Source organism: Polyodon spathula, unplaced genomic scaffold (assembly GCF_017654505.1).
Source record: "Polyodon spathula isolate WHYD16114869_AA unplaced genomic scaffold, ASM1765450v1 scaffolds_3021, whole genome shotgun sequence".
NCBI classification, from domain to species: domain Eukaryota; kingdom Metazoa; phylum Chordata; class Actinopteri; order Acipenseriformes; family Polyodontidae; genus Polyodon; species Polyodon spathula.
Window position 1 is genome coordinate 1 of NW_024474485.1, and position 18643 is coordinate 18643.

The 18643-nt window shown below is 47.3% G+C and overlaps 8 non-coding genes and 3 pseudogenes across 8 annotated transcripts; all 11 read left to right on the top strand.

Annotated features, from left to right (window-relative positions):
- Positions 1-109, top strand: LOC121311235 (annotated as a pseudogene; the record flags this gene model as incomplete).
- Positions 110-6135: 6026 nt separating this feature from the next.
- Positions 6136-6337, top strand: LOC121311216 (annotated as a pseudogene).
- A 588-nt stretch (positions 6338-6925) lies between these two features.
- LOC121311156 lies at positions 6926-7116 on the top strand. The gene has a single exon (XR_005949112.1). It is a non-coding gene; the product is annotated as a U2 spliceosomal RNA (small nuclear RNA).
- A 582-nt stretch (positions 7117-7698) lies between these two features.
- LOC121311204 lies at positions 7699-7889 on the top strand. Its single transcript, XR_005949157.1, has one exon. It is a non-coding gene; the product is annotated as a U2 spliceosomal RNA (small nuclear RNA).
- Positions 7890-8477: 588 nt separating this feature from the next.
- On the top strand, positions 8478-8668 carry LOC121311215. The gene has a single exon (XR_005949164.1). It is a non-coding gene; the product is annotated as a U2 spliceosomal RNA (small nuclear RNA).
- A 588-nt stretch (positions 8669-9256) lies between these two features.
- On the top strand, positions 9257-9447 carry LOC121311226. The gene has a single exon (XR_005949171.1). It is a non-coding gene; the product is annotated as a U2 spliceosomal RNA (small nuclear RNA).
- A 588-nt stretch (positions 9448-10035) lies between these two features.
- Positions 10036-10226, top strand: LOC121311238. Its single transcript, XR_005949174.1, has one exon. It is a non-coding gene; the product is annotated as a U2 spliceosomal RNA (small nuclear RNA).
- Positions 10227-10814: 588 nt separating this feature from the next.
- On the top strand, positions 10815-11005 carry LOC121311162. The gene has a single exon (XR_005949117.1). It is a non-coding gene; the product is annotated as a U2 spliceosomal RNA (small nuclear RNA).
- A 591-nt stretch (positions 11006-11596) lies between these two features.
- LOC121311173 lies at positions 11597-11787 on the top strand. The gene has a single exon (XR_005949128.1). It is a non-coding gene; the product is annotated as a U2 spliceosomal RNA (small nuclear RNA).
- A 594-nt stretch (positions 11788-12381) lies between these two features.
- LOC121311185 lies at positions 12382-12572 on the top strand. Its single transcript, XR_005949139.1, has one exon. It is a non-coding gene; the product is annotated as a U2 spliceosomal RNA (small nuclear RNA).
- A 5816-nt stretch (positions 12573-18388) lies between these two features.
- On the top strand, positions 18389-18625 carry LOC121311217 (annotated as a pseudogene).
- Positions 18626-18643: the final 18 nt, after the last annotated feature.

The window sequence follows — 18643 nt, forward strand, 5'->3', positions numbered from 1 at the left end:
ACCATATATTAAATTGATTTTTGGAATCTGGAGATGGAACAGGGGCTTGCTCCGTCCACTCCACGCATCGGCCCGGTATTGCAGTGCCTCCGGGAACGGTGCACACCTTTCTCTAACGTTGGTCAAAGTCAGATCTGGATCTCCTCCTGTGGGCGCTTTGTCTACCCCTGCTGGAGGGGAGGTGCCGGTGTTGATGCAAGTTTTCCCGCCGTTTTACTTGTTGTTGTTGTTGTTGTTGTTGTTGTTCTTTTCTCCTTTCGTTGTTTTCTCCTTTCTTTCTTTGATTCTCACGGGGTGATGATGTAGACAGCAGCAGTCTGTTTCCTGGGAGCATGCAGCTAACCAGACAAGTGTGGTGGAACACGTCCCTGTGCCCAGGTCCTCAGCCTGCCAGCCAGCCTGCCAGCCTGCCAGCCTGCCAGCGAGGCACAGTTTGGTAGTTACCCAAGTCACCTTGCACAGCATAGCAGCGTGGCCAGACTATTTGTAAGGCGCAGTCCGCCAGTTTATGTTTCGTTTTGCTTTTGGTGTTGTGTGTTTTTGTGCTTTGTTTTGTTTCCTCCTGCTTAAATTGCACGTTTCCCCTCTGGAGGCTGCAGCTAGTTCTTTTGGAGCCTGCATGTGCTTGGAATTTGGCACCCACCTTTGAATCCCCCTGTGCCGACCGGGCCGGGGGGCCCCGGGCAAGGGCCAAGTCGCCATCGCTTCTCGGCCTCTTGGCCAAGATCAAGTGTAGTACCTGCGTGCGGGGAATCTCTTGGTTGGAAGCGATACCGTTTGGTTGCGGAGAATTAATTGAGAGGAGTTATATATATTTGTTGTCTAATTTGTTTTTGTTCCCCAGGTTCTGGTTTTTGCTCTTTTGCTGTTGTGTGGAGAAAGGAGGACAGGACAGAGAGAGGAAGCGAGAGTTTGCGGGTAAGGCCCTTTGGGGCTTACCTTTTTTTTTTTTCTTTGTGCATTTTGTTTCTTTTATTTATTTTTTGGTGATGGCTGCTACTAGGCTAGGGGTGCGGCGGCGCCATTGTGCTAGATTTTGGTTAAAGGAAAGTGAAGGTTTAGAGGTGACCAGGACAGATTTTTCAAAAAAAAGTCCTACAAAAAGAGCTGGGCCTTAGACCTGTTGATATTTACTGTCTTATCAACCTTCCAGGAGGGAAGGGATGGGATGTGAGTTTGTTTAGTTCCTTGGTTATGGAAAATTTTTGGAGAAGGTATGAGGAAAAGAGACACGAGGGTTTGTTGAGGGAGTTTAATGTAGAGAGGTTAAGTCACACTGGGGTGAAAACTGTTTTTGTAAAGATGTTTAATGAGCTAGTGGAAGCAGAGGATGTGGCTACTTGGTTAGCACGGTTTTGCACAGTTAAAGGGTTACCAGTGAAAGTGATGGATTCAGAGGGGATTTGGACTTGTTCCTGGAAAGTTCTGGTAGTGCAGTGGCCAGACCCTGGGGGGTATGGCGGTTTGCAGCATATTCCTCAGACTATTGTGCTTGGTGACAATAGAGGGCTGGTGTACTATCAGGGTCAACCAAAGTTGTGTAGGAACTGTGGAGAAATGGGGCACCTTCGTGAGGCTTGTAAAACGGTAGTATGCAAAAAGTGTAGGGGTGTCGGCCATGTCTATGCCGAATGTAATAACCAAAGGAAATGCAATCTGTGTGGGGAAACATGCCATTTGTTTAGGAATTGCCCAAAATCCTATGCTAACATGGCAAAAAAGAATTACAACAATGCAGGTGTGGTGGTGGTTAAGGAGGGTGAGGTTCAGGATGAGAGTACTTCTGTGGATGTAGAAAAAGAGGTTCAGGACAATGAAAAGATCGTTTTGAAGGGGAGTGTGGTTGATGATTTGGTGGTGTCTTCATCAGGTGAGGAGGTGGAAGAGGATAGGGTGGAGTCAGATTCAAATCTGGGGAACGGTAAGGTGATTGGTTTGGAGAGGCAGAAGGTAATTGAGGGGGATGCAGGTGCAGCTGAGAGTGAGGAACCGGAGGTGGGGCCTAGTAGGGTGATGGCTGCTGGAGAGTTGCAGCAGGAGAGGTGTACAATTCCCAGCAGTCCTTGCAGTGTTGCAAGTGACTCATTGGTATGTTCGGAGTCCTCACTGGGTAGCGAGGATGAAAACAGGGACTTTGAAATGAAGGAACTGGAGAATGCAAAAAAAAGAAAACATGATTCTGTTGAAGAAACTGATCAGGAGGGAACTTTTGTGAATCGGGATGACGGGGTGGGGTGTTATGGTGGTGGCTTTGAGGCTGTGTCTTCCCCTTCGGGCTCAGAAAGGGAAGATTATCCTGGGAGAGAACAGAATGACCAATCCTTTCTAGATCCAGGCTTGGGAAGTTTTGGTAATGGCCACACTTAGTTTTAAAAAATGGATGCCTATTTATTTTTTATAATGGCGCTTTCAGTGGCTACCATAAATGTAAGGAGTATGAAGAGTAACCTGAGGGGTGAGGCTATTTTATCCTTTTTGGGTAGCCAGAAGTTTGATGTGTTTATGTTACAGGAGTGTGGGTTTTCTTTTAAAGAAAACTATGCAGATATGGAGGGAAAATGGAATTATGGCCCGTCTTTTTGGAGTGGGTCTGACGATAATAAATCTGATGGAGTAGCCATTTTAATAAAAAATAGGAATTTGGTGGTGAAAGGGAGTACTGTGGTGAAGGCGGGGAGACTTTTAAAAGTAGAAATTTGTGTTCAGGGGAAAGACTGTGATTTGATTAACATGCATGCAGCGCCGAATGTACATGAGCGAGCCAGTTTATTCAATGAATTAAAAAGTGTTTTAGTAAGAAACAAAACAGTGCTTTTAGCAGGTGATTTCAATTGTGTTCTTAGAAAGGAAGAGAAAGCACCTATAAAGGATGATTTTAAATTAGATAAGTCCTCACTGGTGTTAAATGAGATTGTTAAAGATTTTAAATTGATTGATCTTTTCCATAAGCACAGGCCTGATGAGAAGGGGTTTACGTGGGTGAGGGACAATGGGTCTCAAAGTTCGAGGATTGATTTTGTTTTTGTGAGCAAGGGGGTCAAATGCGTAGACTGTACAGTGAGCCCAGTCTTTTTTTCAGATCATTTGATTTTAAATGCAAAAATCGATTTGGCTTCATGTGTCACCTTGGGGAAGGGTGTGTGGAAGCTAAATGTGTCACTTTTAGAGGATAAGGCTATAGGAGCTTTATTCCAGGTGAGGTATGAGGAATGGAGGTCTCTGAAGGGGTGTTTTGAAACAGAAGGGCTGTGGTGGGAAGAAGTTAAAAAAAGGATTAGAGAATTCTTTATTTTAGTGGGTAAGAGGAAGGCAGGGAAGGAAAGGAGGAGAATGGACGGGTTAAATAAGAGGTTAAACCGATACTATCGATTGAGGGAAAAGGGGTTTGACTTCAATGAAGAAATAAGTCAGGTTAAAAAAGAATTAAAAGTTTTTTTTGAGAGGAAATGTAAGAAAATCATGTTCCAGAGTCGGGTTAAGGTGTTAGAAGAAGATGAAACATGTTCTCGTTTCTTTTTTAAAAAAGTTCTTGAGGGGAGCAAGACAATGGAAGGGTTGAAGAAGGAGGGTGCTGTGATCTCAACCACTGAGGAGATGTTGGGAGTGGCTGAGGGGTTTTATAAAGAACTATATGGGGAGAGAGAGGTAGAGAAAGATAAAATGGAGGAGCTGGGGAGGGCCTTGGAGAAGAAAGTGATTTATGGGGAACAGTTGGAGAGAGAGATTTGACTTTAGAGGAGGTGGGAAAGGCAATGGAAAGTTTTAAAAGAGGGAAGGTCCCAGGGAGTGATGGACTCCCTTTGGAGTTTTATTTGGAATTTGGGGATATTTTAGCAGAGGATATTCTTTTGGTTAAGGAGTTTGGGAAACAAGAGCTCTTACCTGAAAGTTTTAGACAGGGGATCATTTCTCTGATTTTTAAAAAAAACGATAAGCAGGACCTGAAGAATTGGAGGCCTATCAGTTTATTGAATGTGGATTTTAAAATTTTTAGTAAGGTTTTAACCCTTAGGATGAAAAACATTTTGGAAGAAGTGATAGACCCGGATCAGACCTGTGCTGTGCCTGGAAGGAGGATCACGGACAGTCTGGTAATGATTCGTGACACCATCTGTTATGCGAGAGACAGAAACATGAGGCTGTGTTTATTAAATTTAGATTTGGAGAAGGCTTATGATCGGATCTCGCACCAGTTTATGTTTCATATTCTGCTAAAGATGGGGTTTCCAGAGAAGTTTCTAGCCTGGGTGGGTCTGCTGTACAAAGGGATTGAGAGCAGAATATTGATAAATGGGGTGTTGTCAAAAGCAGTTGGAATAAACTGTGGTGTCAGGCAAGGGTGTCCTTTATCCCCCTTACTGTTTGTTTGCTGCATGGAACCCTTGGCGCAGGTTCTGAGAAGGGAGAAAAATATCACTGGTTTTAGAATCCCTGGGAGTGGGGGGATGGAGGTAAAATGTGCCCTTTATATGGATGACGTGAATGTTGTTTGTGTGGATGAACCGTCTGCGAGTAAAGTTTTATCAATAACAGAACAGTTTTGTAAGGCATCTGGGTCCAAGCTGAACAAAGAAAAGAGTGAAGTCATGTTTTTTGGGAAGTGGGATACAACAGTCGGGGAGGACTTAAATGTAAAAAAGGACTGTATTAAAATATTGGGAGTTAATTTTGGTGTGGTGGGTGATGGAACTAAGAATTGGGAGGAGGTGGGGGTAAAAGTTAAGAAGAAGCTGGGTTACTGGAAGCTTCGGAACCTCACGCTGGAAGGGAAGGTTCTAATCGTTAAAGCTGTTATTTTACCTGTTCTATTATATACCTCAATGATCTTTCCTCCAGCTAAGCAAACGGTTGGTGTCCTCAGGAGGGAGCTGTTCCAGTTCTTCTGGGGATCTAAATGGGAGAGATTAAAAAGGGAGATTGTGGTCAAAGGGAAGCAAATGGGTGGTAAAGGGTTGCCAGACATATTCATGTTTTTAATGATAAAGTATGTTTGTCTCCATTTTAACATGTGTGTAAATGGAGCCTGTAAAGGAGCTTTCCTGGTTAGGTTTTTCTTGGGATCATATCTCAGGAGGTTGAAAATGGTAAGTATCTCATTATCTGTACCCACTGCTTTTGAGATACCGTATCATTATGAAATTATTAAAAGATTTTTAAAAGACCGAGATATTGAGAAATGTGAGAAGGATGTGCTGATAAACCATAAAAAACTATGTTTTTGTACAGGGAAAAGAACAAATGTGCCAAGTCAAGGGGGCCATTTTGGCTGACCCAAAGGTGGTGTGGAGGAACGTGGCCCATCCTGGCCTAGTGAATCGGCATCGAGATCTGTCCTGGCTTGTGGCCCATGAAATCCTGCCTGTGAGAGCAACACTGAATGCAAGAAACCTTTCCAGAACCCCTAGATGCCCCAGAGAGGGCTGTGGGGCGGATGAGACATGTCTACACTTGTTTTGGGAATGCACATTTGCAGCAGACGTATGGAGAGAAACAGCAGGTCTTACTGACCTGTTTGTGGACAAAAATATCATGGATGATTGGATGGTGCTCTACGGGATCAGTAAAAAAGCCTTCTGCAAAGAAATTTGGTCCAGTTTATGGGTTGTGATCACCTGTATAAAGGATGCAATCTGGAGAGTAAGGAACTTGTTGGTGTTGCAAAATAAACTGTTGACAGTGGGTGAAACAAAAAAACTTGCGCTCTCCTTTGTGAAAGATTATGTGTCGCGGGATCTGTCTGTTGGAGGCCTGGAAAAGGTGATGATGGAATGGCATCTGGAACGATGGGAAGGCGGGATGGATTGGGTCACTGAGCTGGTTGATGGGTCTGGGTGTGGTTTCATGGGGTCAGGGTGAAGGATGGTCTTTAGGGGCACATTCTTGCGTGTACAAAATGTTTGTGAATGTAATGGGAAGGCGGGATGGATTGGGTCACTGAGCTGGTTGATGGGTCTGGGTGTGGTTTCATGGGGTCAGGGTGAAGGATGGTCTTTAGGGGCACATTCTTGCGTGTACAAAATGTTTGTGAATGTAAAATAAAAAATCTTTAACATGTGTTGTCTTATATACTTTTCCTATACACCAAAAATCCATGACATAATAAATTAACAAATTAACTAATATCATATCATTAATATATAATTTAAAAAAATATATAAAAAAAAAAAAAAAAAAAAAAAAAAAATCTGTTCTTATCAGTTTAATATCTGATACGTCCCCTATCAGGGGACCATATATTAAATTGATTTTTGGAATCTGGAGATGGAACAGGGGCTTGCTCCGTCCACTCCACGCATCGGCCCGGTATTGCAGTGCCTCCGGGAACGGTGCACACCTTTCTCTAACGTTGGTCAAAGTCAGATCTGGATCTCCTCCTGTGGGCGCTTTGTCTACCCCTGCTGGAGGGGAGGTGCCGGTGTTGATGCAAGTTTTCCCGCCGTTTTACTTGTTGTTGTTGTTGTTGTTGTTGTTCTTTTCTCCTTTCGTTGTTTTCTCCTTTCTTTCTTTGATTCTCACGGGGTGATGATGTAGACAGCAGCAGTCTGTTTCCTGGGAGCATGCAGCTAACCAGACAAGTGTGGTGGAACACGTCCCTGTGCCCAGGTCCTCAGCCTGCCAGCCAGCCTGCCAGCCTGCCAGCCTGCCAGCGAGGCACAGTTTGGTAGTTACCCAAGTCACCTTGCACAGCATAGCAGCGTGGCCAGACTATTTGTAAGGCGCAGTCCGCCAGTTTATGTTTCGTTTTGCTTTTGGTGTTGTGTGTTTTTGTGCTTTGTTTTGTTTCCTCCTGCTTAAATTGCACGTTTCCCCTCTGGAGGCTGCAGCCAGTTCTTTTGGAGCCTGCATGTGCTTGGAATTCTGCACCCACCTTTGAATCCCCCTGTGCCGACCGGGCCGGGGGGCCCCGGGCAAGGGCCAAGTCGCCATCGCTTCTCGGCCTTTTGGCTAAGATCAAGTGTAGTATCTGTTCTTATCAGTTTAATATCTGATACGTCCCCTATCAGGGGACCATATATTAAATTGATTTTTGGAATCTGGAGATGGAACAGGGGCTTGCTCCGTCCACTCCACGCATCGGCCCGGTATTGCAGTGCCTCCGGGAACGGTGCACACCTTTCTCTAACGTTGGTCAAAGTCAGATCTGGATCTCCTCCTGTGGGCGCTTTGTCTACCCCTGCTGGAGGGGAGGTGCCGGTGTTGATGCAAGTTTTCCCGCCGTTTTACTTGTTGTTGTTGTTGTTGTTCTTTTCTCCTTTCGTTGTTTTCTCCTTTCTTTCTTTGATTCTCACGGGGTGATGATGTAGACAGCAGCAGTCTGTTTCCTGGGAGCATGCAGCTAACCAGACAAGTGTGGTGGAACACGTCCCTGTGCCCAGGTCCTCAGCCTGCCAGCCAGCCTGCCAGCCTGCCAGCCTGCCAGCGAGGCACAGTTTGGTAGTTACCCAAGTCACCTTGCACAGCATAGCAGCGTGGCCAGACTATTTGTAAGGCGCAGTCCGCCAGTTTATGTTTCGTTTTGCTTTTGGTGTTGTGTGTTTTTGTGCTTTGTTTTGTTTCCTCCTGCTTAAATTGCACGTTTCCCCTCTGGAGGCTGCAGCCAGTTCTTTTGGAGCCTGCATGTGCTTGGAATTCTGCACCCACCTTTGAATCCCCCTGTGCCGACCGGGCCGGGGGGCCCCGGGCAAGGGCCAAGTCGCCATCGCTTCTCGGCCTTTTGGCTAAGATCAAGTGTAGTATCTGTTCTTATCAGTTTAATATCTGATACGTCCCCTATCAGGGGACCATATATTAAATTGATTTTTGGAATCTGGAGATGGAACAGGGGCTTGCTCCGTCCACTCCACGCATCGGCCCGGTATTGCAGTGCCTCCGGGAACGGTGCACACCTTTCTCTAACGTTGGTCAAAGTCAGATCTGGATCTCCTCCTGTGGGCGCTTTGTCTACCCCTGCTGGAGGGGAGGTGCCGGTGTTGATGCAAGTTTTCCCGCCGTTTTACTTGTTGTTGTTGTTGTTGTTGTTGTTCTTTTCTCCTTTCGTTGTTTTCTCCTTTCTTTCTTTGATTCTCACGGGGTGATGATGTAGACAGCAGCAGTCTGTTTCCTGGGAGCATGCAGCTAACCAGACAAGTGTGGTGGAACACGTCCCTGTGCCCAGGTCCTCAGCCTGCCAGCCAGCCTGCCAGCCTGCCAGCCTGCCAGCGAGGCACAGTTTGGTAGTTACCCAAGTCACCTTGCACAGCATAGCAGCGTGGCCAGACTATTTGTAAGGCGCAGTCCGCCAGTTTATGTTTCGTTTTGCTTTTGGTGTTGTGTGTTTTTGTGCTTTGTTTTGTTTCCTCCTGCTTAAATTGCACGTTTCCCCTCTGGAGGCTGCAGCCAGTTCTTTTGGAGCCTGCATGTGCTTGGAATTCTGCACCCACCTTTGAATCCCCCTGTGCCGACAGGGCCGGGGGGCCCCGGGCAAGGGCCAAGTCGCCATCGCTTCTCGGCCTTTTGGCTAAGATCAAGTGTAGTATCTGTTCTTATCAGTTTAATATCTGATACGTCCCCTATCAGGGGACCATATATTAAATTGATTTTTGGAATCTGGAGATGGAACAGGGGCTTGCTCCGTCCACTCCACGCATCGGCCCGGTATTGCAGTGCCTCCGGGAACGGTGCACACCTTTCTCTAACGTTGGTCAAAGTCAGATCTGGATCTCCTCCTGTGGGCGCTTTGTCTACCCCTGCTGGAGGGGAGGTGCCGGTGTTGATGCAAGTTTTCCCGCCGTTTTACTTGTTGTTGTTGTTGTTGTTGTTGTTCTTTTCTCCTTTCGTTGTTTTCTCCTTTCTTTCTTTGATTCTCACGGGGTGATGATGTAGACAGCAGCAGTCTGTTTCCTGGGAGCATGCAGCTAACCAGACAAGTGTGGTGGAACACGTCCCTGTGCCCAGGTCCTCAGCCTGCCAGCCAGCCTGCCAGCCTGCCAGCCTGCCAGCGAGGCACAGTTTGGTAGTTACCCAAGTCACCTTGCACAGCATAGCAGCGTGGCCAGACTATTTGTAAGGCGCAGTCCGCCAGTTTATGTTTCGTTTTGCTTTTGGTGTTGTGTGTTTTTGTGCTTTGTTTTGTTTCCTCCTGCTTAAATTGCACGTTTCCCCTCTGGAGGCTGCAGCCAGTTCTTTTGGAGCCTGCATGTGCTTGGAATTCTGCACCCACCTTTGAATCCCCCTGTGCCGACCGGGCCGGGGGGCCCCGGGCAAGGGCCAAGTCGCCATCGCTTCTCGGCCTTTTGGCTAAGATCAAGTGTAGTATCTGTTCTTATCAGTTTAATATCTGATACGTCCCCTATCAGGGGACCATATATTAAATTGATTTTTGGAATCTGGAGATGGAACAGGGGCTTGCTCCGTCCACTCCACGCATCGGCCCGGTATTGCAGTGCCTCCGGGAACGGTGCACACCTTTCTCTAACGTTGGTCAAAGTCAGATCTGGATCTCCTCCTGTGGGCGCTTTGTCTACCCCTGCTGGAGGGGAGGTGCCGGTGTTGATGCAAGTTTTCCCGCCGTTTTACTTGTTGTTGTTGTTGTTGTTGTTGTTCTTTTCTCCTTTCGTTGTTTTCTCCTTTCTTTCTTTGATTCTCACGGGGTGATGATGTAGACAGCAGCAGTCTGTTTCCTGGGAGCATGCAGCTAACCAGACAAGTGTGGTGGAACACGTCCCTGTGCCCAGGTCCTCAGCCTGCCAGCCAGCCTGCCAGCCTGCCAGCCTGCCAGCGAGGCACAGTTTGGTAGTTACCCAAGTCACCTTGCACAGCATAGCAGCGTGGCCAGACTATTTGTAAGGCGCAGTCCGCCAGTTTATGTTTCGTTTTGCTTTTGGTGTTGTGTGTTTTTGTGCTTTGTTTTGTTTCCTCCTGCTTAAATTGCACGTTTCCCCTCTGGAGGCTGCAGCCAGTTCTTTTGGAGCCTGCATGTGCTTGGAATTCTGCACCCACCTTTGAATCCCCCTGTGCCGACCGGGCCGGGGGGCCCCGGGCAAGGGCCAAGTCGCCATCGCTTCTCGGCCTTTTGGCTAAGATCAAGTGTAGTATCTGTTCTTATCAGTTTAATATCTGATACGTCCCCTATCAGGGGACCATATATTAAATTGATTTTTGGAATCTGGAGATGGAACAGGGGCTTGCTCCGTCCACTCCACGCATCGGCCCGGTATTGCAGTGCCTCCGGGAACGGTGCACACCTTTCTCTAACGTTGGTCAAAGTCAGATCTGGATCTCCTCCTGTGGGCGCTTTGTCTACCCCTGCTGGAGGGGAGGTGCCGGTGTTGATGCAAGTTTTCCCGCCGTTTTACTTGTTGTTGTTGTTGTTGTTGTTGTTCTTTTCTCCTTTCGTTGTTTTCTCCTTTCTTTCTTTGATTCTCACGGGGTGATGATGTAGACAGCAGCAGTCTGTTTCCTGGGAGCATGCAGCTAACCAGACAAGTGTGGTGGAACACGTCCCTGTGCCCAGGTCCTCAGCCTGCCAGCCAGCCTGCCAGCCTGCCAGCCTGCCAGCGAGGCACAGTTTGGTAGTTACCCAAGTCACCTTGCACAGCATAGCAGCGTGGCCAGACTATTTGTAAGGCGCAGTCCGCCAGTTTATGTTTCGTTTTGCTTTTGGTGTTGTGTGTTTTTGTGCTTTGTTTTGTTTCCTCCTGCTTAAATTGCACGTTTCCCCTCTGGAGGCTGCAGCCAGTTCTTTTGGAGCCTGCATGTGCTTGGAATTCTGCACCCACCTTTGAATCCCCCTGTGCCGACCGGGCCGGGGGGCCCCGGGCAAGGGCCAAGTCGCCATCGCTTCTCGGCCTTTTGGCTAAGATCAAGTGTAGTATCTGTTCTTATCAGTTTAATATCTGATACGTCCCCTATCAGGGGACCATATATTAAATTGATTTTTGGAATCTGGAGATGGAACAGGGGCTTGCTCCGTCCACTCCACGCATCGGCCCGGTATTGCAGTGCCTCCGGGAACGGTGCACACCTTTCTCTAACGTTGGTCAAAGTCAGATCTGGATCTCCTCCTGTGGGCGCTTTGTCTACCCCTGCTGGAGGGGAGGTGCCGGTGTTGATGCAAGTTTTCCCGCCGTTTTACTTGTTGTTGTTGTTGTTGTTGTTGTTGTTCTTTTCTCCTTTCGTTGTTTTCTCCTTTCTTTCTTTGATTCTCACGGGGTGATGATGTAGACAGCAGCAGTCTGTTTCCTGGGAGCATGCAGCTAACCAGACAAGTGTGGTGGAACACGTCCCTGTGCCCAGGTCCTCAGCCTGCCAGCCAGCCTGCCAGCCTGCCAGCCTGCCAGCGAGGCACAGTTTGGTAGTTACCCAAGTCACCTTGCACAGCATAGCAGCGTGGCCAGACTATTTGTAAGGCGCAGTCCGCCAGTTTATGTTTCGTTTTGCTTTTGGTGTTGTGTGTTTTTGTGCTTTGTTTTGTTTCCTCCTGCTTAAATTGCACGTTTCCCCTCTGGAGGCTGCAGCCAGTTCTTTTGGAGCCTGCATGTGCTTGGAATTCTGCACCCACCTTTGAATCCCCCTGTGCCGACAGGGCCGGGGGGCCCCGGGCAAGGGCCAAGTCGCCATCGCTTCTCGGCCTTTTGGCTAAGATCAAGTGTAGTATCTGTTCTTATCAGTTTAATATCTGATACGTCCCCTATCAGGGGACCATATATTAAATTGATTTTTGGAATCTGGAGATGGAACAGGGGCTTGCTCCGTCCACTCCACGCATCGGCCCGGTATTGCAGTGCCTCCGGGAACGGTGCACACCTTTCTCTAACGTTGGTCAAAGTCAGATCTGGATCTCCTCCTGTGGGCGCTTTGTCTACCCCTGCTGGAGGGGAGGTGCCGGTGTTGATGCAAGTTTTCCCGCCGTTTTACTTGTTGTTGTTGTTGTTGTTGTTGTTGTTGTTCTTTTCTCCTTTCGTTGTTTTCTCCTTTCTTTCTTTGATTCTCACGGGGTGATGATGTAGACAGCAGCAGTCTGTTTCCTGGGAGCATGCAGCTAACCAGACAAGTGTGGTGGAACACGTCCCTGTGCCCAGGTCCTCAGCCTGCCAGCCAGCCTGCCAGCCTGCCAGCCTGCCAGCGAGGCACAGTTTGGTAGTTACCCAAGTCACCTTGCACAGCATAGCAGCGTGGCCAGACTATTTGTAAGGCGCAGTCCGCCAGTTTATGTTTCGTTTTGCTTTTGGTGTTGTGTGTTTTTGTGCTTTGTTTTGTTTCCTCCTGCTTAAATTGCACGTTTCCCCTCTGGAGGCTGCAGCCAGTTCTTTTGGAGCCTGCATGTGCTTGGAATTCTGCACCCACCTTTGAATCCCCCTGTGCCGACAGGGCCGGGGGGCCCCGGGCAAGGGCCAAGTCGCCATCGCTTCTCGGCCTTTTGGCTAAGATCAAGTGTAGTATCTGTTCTTATCAGTTTAATATCTGATACGTCCCCTATCAGGGGACCATATATTAAATTGATTTTTGGAATCTGGAGATGGAACAGGGGCTTGCTCCGTCCACTCCACGCATCGGCCCGGTATTGCAGTGCCTCCGGGAACGGTGCACACCTTTCTCTAACGTTGGTCAAAGTCAGATCTGGATCTCCTCCTGTGGGCGCTTTGTCTACCCCTGCTGGAGGGGAGGTGCCGGTGTTGATGCAAGTTTTCCCGCCGTTTTACTTGTTGTTGTTGTTCCTGGAGTTTAAAAGCAGAACGAGCACAGAAAGGGCGGTCGCCCCCGTTGGAGCCCGGCACCTTTCCTTCCTTCCTTCCTTCCTTCCTTCCTTCCCACCCTCCGCCCGCCCGAGAAGCAAGTACCACGACTGGGCGGCGGGCGGCCGCGCCCGGGGCGTTTGGCCAAAACCATTGTGGGCATCGCTTCTCGGCCTCTTGGCTCAGATCCAGTGTGTGGCTTGACCGCAGCTCGATTTGGAAGCGATCGGTAAGGTATCGGTAAGGTAAACGGGAGCAGCGTTGGTTGCTGGTAGCTGTGGTCTGGGTAGCAGAGGACTAGGGCAGGCGGCAGTCCAGGAGCCAGGTTGTTGAGCAGGTAAGGGGGACCCTTTGAGGGCACCTTATCTGCTGTTTTTCGTTTTCTTTTCATAGGTTGATACCTTGCTTTTTTTGGCCTTGGCTAAATTTAAAACTTAAGCTTTCTTTTTTGTGGGAGAAGGTGTTTATATAGTTAAAATGGCGGCCTCGAGGTTTGCGGCACGTCGTTTTAATTGTATAAGGATTTCCTTGAAGGAGCAGGAGAGAGGAGAGGGGCAGGAGGTTGAATTTAATAGGCTTGAGTTCTCTAGGTCTGTGTTACAGAATAAATTGGGATTCAAGCCAGATCAACTCAATTGTATTATTACTGTGGGGAAGGGAAACACTTGGGATGTGAGTTTTAGGGAGGTGAGTGATTTGCAGAAATGTCACCGGTTGTTTATTTTAGGGAAAGATGACCATCAGTTGAGTAGGTTTCATGTGACTACCTTGACTGATGTTGCTAGGAGGGTGGTGATTGTGAGGATGGGTTCGGAGACTGTGCAGGGAGAGGATGTGTGTATATGGCTGAGAAAGTATTGTTTGGTGCATGGGGGTGCAGAGAAAGTGAGGGATAGTGATGGGGTATGGAATGGTGCATGGAGAGTGCGTGTAAGTCTGTTGCCAGATCCGAATGGGTATGAGGGGTATAGAATCATTCCCTCTGAAATAGTGCTGGGGATGGATAGGGGTTATGTACATTATTTTGGGCAACCCAAATTGTGTCGGAAGTGTGGGGCAATGGGTCACTTGGCGGCGGGGTGCACAAAAATTATGTGTTATGTTTGTAAAGGTGAGGGGCATGTGGCGAGCGAGTGTCAGGAGAAAAGGAAGTGTAGCTTATGTGACAGTACTGAGCACCTTTTTATGCACTGTCCGGCCTCCTTTGCTAACAAAGCAAAGAGAAATGAAGAGAGGGAGAGAGAGCAGAGGGAGAGGGAGAGGGGAGGCAGAGGGAGAGGGAGAGGGAGAGGGAGGAGGAGGGGAGGGAAGACAGGGAACAGCAGGAAGGGAGAGGAAAGAGGAAGGAGAGTACTGAGGGGGAAGGGAAGGGAGGTGAGCAGCAGGGGAGAGGGGAGAGTGAGAGTAGAGAGGATGAGGGGAAGGGGCAGGCATCTGGGGCGGGAGAGCAGAGAGGAAGTGAGGGGGAGGAGGAGATGGATCAGGGGGACGGACAGAAGGAGCAGCAGGGGGTTTCCTTGGCAGTAGATCTGCAGGTTACATCTTCAGAAGAGGACAGTGAGGGGCTCGGAGAGGGGTCGAATAAGAGTGAGGGGGAGGTAGGTCCCTCAGGTACCCAGGACGAGACCCCTATCCCATGTGGCCAGATGCATCCAAGGGGATATGTGGTGAGTGATGTAGAGAGTGGATCGGAGGGGGAGTCTAGTGAAGAGGAGATAGAGGTGGGAGGAGAGCTAGATGAGGAACAAATGGAGCAGGAGAGAGCTTCGGGGAAAAGGAAATTGGAGAAAGGAGAAGATGTAAGAGGTGGTATGAAAGTGGGGAAAAGAGGGAAAAAGGGAATAAAAGAGGACAGTAAGCATGCTAGGCCGGGAGCTCCGGTGTCTCCTGGTTCTGACTCCTCGGTACTGAGTGACAGGTCTTATGGTGGGAGGGGTGTTGACCCTGGGGGCACCTCTTTTTTAGACGATGATAACGTACAGCAGTTCTCAGATAGCGTGGGGATGGAGCCAAGTAAAATGTAATGGTTATGTTGTCACACCTTTTGTTGTTCCACATGGCGCTCATAATAGCTACAGTGAATGTGAGGAGTGTGGTGAGCAAGGTCAGGTGCAAAGCTGTTTTAGAGTGGCTAGCAGATATTGATGCAGATGTGTTCTTTTTACAAGAGTGTGGGATTGGGTTTAGAAAAGAATATAGAGAGTTGGAAAGCATGTGGCTGAAAGGTGAATCAGTGTGGTCGGGGACAGATGAAAATAAGAATGCGGGGGTGGCAATACTGTTTAAAAATAATAAGTGTGTAATTAAAGAGAGAAGTGTGTTGCAGGATGGGAGGGTTGTGATGGTGAGAGTGGTTTGTAATAAACAAGAGATTAAACTGGTGAATGTGTATGCGCCTGTGGAGAAACACCAGAGGGTTGAACTGTTGGGACTGGTGAGGATGGAGCTTAGTTCATCCATACCGGTAGTGATGGGTGGTGACTGGAATTGTGTGAGGAGTGGGAGTGACAGGAAGGCTGGGAAGGAAGAGTTTAAATTAGATAAAACATCGGTGTTATTGAACAAAATTATTAAAGATTTTAAGTTGACAGACTGCTATAAGAGGATCCATTCTGAAGAGGGCTTTACCTGGAGCAACCCTCAGGGGACTAGGAAATCCAGGATCGATATGGTCTTTGTTTCCGAGGGGGTGGAGGTGAAAGGTTGTAAACTGGAGCCTGTGTTCTTCTCCGATCATGTGATGGTGAAGTCAACATTGGATCTGGGAGGGGTGAGTGAAAAGGGGAAGGGAGTATGGAAATTAAATGTAAAATTATTAGAGGATAGTAAAATAAGAGAGAAATATGTAGAGAAGTATAAAGGGTGGAGGTCTCTACAGGTTTTCTTTGAAAGGAAGAGTGAGTGGTGGGATTTTGTTAAAAGGAAAACCAAATTGTTTTTTATAAATGAAGGCAGGGATAAGGTGCGTAAAGCAAGAGAGAAATGCAAATGGCTGGAAAGGAAGCTTCAGAGATTGTTTTTGCAGGAGAGGGCGGGTTTTGAAGTCTCTGAAGAGATAAAGGGGGTGAAAGAGAGAATAAAACATTTAAGGTATAAAAAAAGTGAGTCAGTGATACTGCAAAGCAAGATAGAAAGGATTGAGAAAGAAGAGACCTGTTCAAGGTTCTTTTTTAAGAAAGTATTTGACAGGAAGCAGGTGATGGAGGGGTTAAAAGGGGTCGATGGTGGGGTGAGGAAGGGAAATAAAGACATGTGTGAAGTGGCGGAAATTTTTTATGAGAATTTGTACAATGAAAAGAGTGTGGTAGAGAGCAATTATAAAGAAATGATTGAAGGTATCAATGCAGGGTTAAATAATGAACAGAAGGAGATGTTGGTAAAGGGCTTTTCTCTAAAAGAGCTGGATAAAGCTTTGAAAATGAGCAAAATGGGGAAAACGCCTGGGGAGGATGGCTTACCTGCTGAATACTACAAGTGCTTTTGGAGTATTTTAAAATATGATTTGTTGAGTGTTTTTATAGAGATTTCTAATGCTGGGGAAATGGCTGCTTCCTTCAAGAGGAGCATCATCACTCTGCTCTATAAGAAGGGAGATCCAGAAGATTTGAAGAACTGGCGTCCAATCAGTCTCCTTAACACAGACTATAAGTTGCTGGCGAAGATCCTGACTGGGAGGATGGGGCAGGTGATTGATACAGTCATCCATCAGGACCAGGTATGTGCAGTCCCGGGTAGGAGGATAATGGACAGCCTGATACTCGTGAGAGATACTATCTGTTATGCCAGGGAGAGGGAGCTCCCGTTTAGTGTCCTGAATTTGGACTTAGAGAAGGCATATGATAGGATAGCGCACAAGTACATGTTTGGTGTACTGTTGAAAATGGGGTTTCCAATCGGGTTCGTTAATTGGATTCAGATCTTGTATAAAGATATTCAAAGTGTTGTTTTGGTAAATGGGAGCTCGTCTGAACCAGTTAAAATCCGAAGTGGAGTGCGCCAAGGCTGTCCACTGTCTCCTTTGCTGTTTATATGTAGCATTGAGCCTTTAGCCATTGCTATTAGGGCTAATAAACAGACCTGTGGACTGTTTGTACCTGGGAGTGGAGGTGAACAAGTAAAATGCATTTTGTATATGGATGATGTGTCAATCATCTGCAGAGACGAGTTCTCCATGGAGAGGACAATGAGTACAGTTGAGGGGTTCTGCAGGGCGTCAGGTTCTAAAGTCAACCTTAATAAGAGCGAGTGCATGATGTATGGGAAATGGGCCAGAGTACCCAGTATTGGGTTGTGTTTTAAGAATGATTTTATTAAAATTTTAGGGATTAAATTTTTTAAGAACGGGTCTGGGATGCAGAACTGGGTGGACGTTACAGCAAAGGTTGCACAAAAGTTGGGGCTGTGGAGCCTCAGGGAACTCACCTTTGAGGGAAAATGTTTAATTTTAAAATCTGTTATTTTACCTGTTTTGTTGTATTTGTCAGCAGTGTTCCCTCCAACTAGAAATGTCCTGTGTGCCCTGACACGAAGCGTGATGCGTTTCTTCTGGGGGAGGAAGAATGAAATGCTAAAAAGAGAGGTGGTACACAGGGCCGCAAAAAATGGAGGGAAGGGGGTTCCTGACCTCACGAAAACCCTGTTTTTGCATTTTGTCATTTGTCATGTAAGGTTATGTTTGTATGGGTCATCCAAAACAGCGCATTTTGTGAGATATTTTTTAGGACCGATCTTAAGAGGTTTTAAAATGTTTTACCCTGTTTTGTCAGTGCCGACGGCATGGGAAGCACCCTTTCACTATAATAAAATTAAACTGTTTCTAAAGAAAGAGGAGCTTTTTACACTGGATAATGAGGTGTGGCAGGACCCCCGGAAAGTGCGGAAATTTGTACTGGATAGAGAGAAGATGTGTAACGTTTCTTTTTTTAACCCACAGGTTGTGGAAGGAATTTGGTTGGCGGTAGCTCACCCGAGACTCATGAATCGGCACAAGGACTTGGCATGGCAGACAGTGCATGAGATCCTTCCAGTAAGGGCTGCTATGTTTCGGAGGAAGCTCGGGAAGACCCCTAGATGTCCTTTTAAGGACTGTGGGGAAGAAGAGTCGGCAGCGCACCTGTTCTGGGACTGTGGGCAAGCAAAAAAAGTCTGGCGGGAAGCCGAAGTTTTTCTGCGCTGTTTTTTAAATAAGAGAAGGCTCCTAAAGGCAATGGTTTTGTATGGGGTTAAGCCTGGGTTCATCCCAAAAGAGGAATGGCCATACCTATGGGTCATGCTAAACTGTTTTAAAGAGGCCATGTGGAAGGCGAGAAACCTCCTAGTGTTTAAAGGAAACCTTCTGTCCTCTGGAGAGGTGAAGAACTTGGCTTGCCACAGGCTCGGAGAGTATCAGATACAGGATGCGCTGCGTGAGGGAGAAGACATCGCCCAGGAGAAATGGGGCCCTTGCTGGTGTTTGCCTGCCACCTGGACTCGTGCCGGTTCATGGTCCAAAGATAGGGGGTGAAGCGGGTTGTTTTTCTGTCACATTTGCTAACCGGTACAAATGGAAGCTGTGTTTTTTTTGCACATACATTTGGTTGGTTTTATGTATTGTTTTTAAAAGAATTGTTTTTTCTAAGACCCTGTTCTTCATTGTAAAGTTTTTATGACTTGGATTATGTGATTGTTTCTTTTGTATTGTTTTTAGTGTTTTGATTATGTATGATTATGTTTTCACTGTCCAAGGAAAATAAATAAAAACTTTAAAAACAAAAAAAATCTGTTCTTATCAGTTTAATATCTGATACGTCCCCCATAGGGGGACCGTCTATATTAAATGGATTTTTGGAAGCGGGAGATGGAAGCGGGGCTTGCTCCGTCCACTCCACGCATCGACCCGGTATTGCAGTACCTCCGGGAACGGTGCCCATTTCTCAGAAAGGTCAAAAGAG